Here is a 1,529-nt window from a genome sequence, read left to right as displayed (position 1 = left end):
TCCACACTGATGCTACAGGCTAGCTTATCCAAAAACCAACAGAATTAAGGGGTTATATGCCCACAATCATCTTCAATATTTACGTAGACGATTAATCTTATTTATATGTTGTATGAAATGTTTGTATATTCATGGCTTATTAATTGTGTTTAAACAACTAAATCAGTAAGGTTTGCAGAAACTTTGACCCACATGTATACACAGTATCACATGAAACGCCAGAAGGCTATACAGTTACTACTGTTGGTACGTAGACATCTATTACACGAAGAAAATTTCGACAGCGTATAGGTTAGACACACACACACACACACACACACACACACACTGCATATGCATATGTGTCAGATAAACTGATTGCTAGGCACTGCATTGTGGTATTTAAGCACTTGCAGAAACATATGTATACAGGGTGAGTCACTAACTATTGCCACCTGGAATAACTCCAAAAGTATTATAGTAGTTGAAAAGTTTGTGGGACAAACGTTGCATGCAACAACGGGGGCCATAATTTGACGTTGGTTTTTTGTTGCTCGGTGGAGTCGAACCGGAGATATGGAGCTCGACTTTGTTTTTATAAATGGGATGCTATAGTTTGGTACTTATTATCTGATAGCGGCTATCGAGACGAATCCAATGACGTGTAACAATAAGGTCTTTGAAGGTCAGTGAAGGTCAACGAAGGTCAAAAAGGTCGCATGAACGTCCATTTACAGAAGGTGCTCGAAGTGATGACCATTGGTATCAATTCAGTGCTGCCATCATCTTATCATGGACTGACTGGTATTCCTTATCACACTTCGGCACTTTTCGATGCCCATGCTCTGACAATTCGCTCTCGTATATCGTGCAAATAGTAAATATTCGCCGAATGCGGCGTAACCATCTAACGTGCCATAGACATGTAAACACCATTTGACGGTTTCGCAGTACAACACTAGTTGGAGCGGTAAGACTAGTATCGTCGAATCAAGCGAATGTGAATGATTTATTCCTTCAAAGAACAAGTCGATATGCTTCTCATTTACGGAGAATGCCAACGGGACTAATTGAGAGCTAGAGACTTATACGCTGAAAGATATCCTCAGTGTGCTCACCCTACACGTTGTACATTTAAATATGTGTATGATTAATTGAGAACAACTGGATCTTTAAAGCATCGGACACATATCCGGCAAAGGAAATTTACTAACGAGGAAATTGGTACTCCTGCCACTGTGGTTCGAGATCCTTGTGTTAGTTCGCGTCAAATCACGATGATGGTATGAGCCACAGTAGTGTTGTTCGTGTCCGGCATCGCCATAAATATCATCCTTACCATATCAGTCTCCACCAAGAATTAACTGGTACGGATTGTATGCGTCGCATTGAATTCTGCCGGTGGGTTAAACTTCAGATTCAGGAGAATGACACATAAATTTGATTTTATTTACTGACGAGGCTACATTCACGAACCATGGAAATGTTAAATTGCATAACATGCATTATTGGGCAACTGTGAATCCATATCGACTGCGGCGTTGCTCACC

Source organism: Schistocerca nitens, chromosome 4 (genome assembly GCF_023898315.1).
Source record: "Schistocerca nitens isolate TAMUIC-IGC-003100 chromosome 4, iqSchNite1.1, whole genome shotgun sequence".
Classification (NCBI taxonomy): Eukaryota; Metazoa; Arthropoda; class Insecta; order Orthoptera; family Acrididae; genus Schistocerca; species Schistocerca nitens.
The sequence above is the reverse complement of the archived record's forward strand: the minus strand, read 5'-3'. Positions refer to the sequence as shown.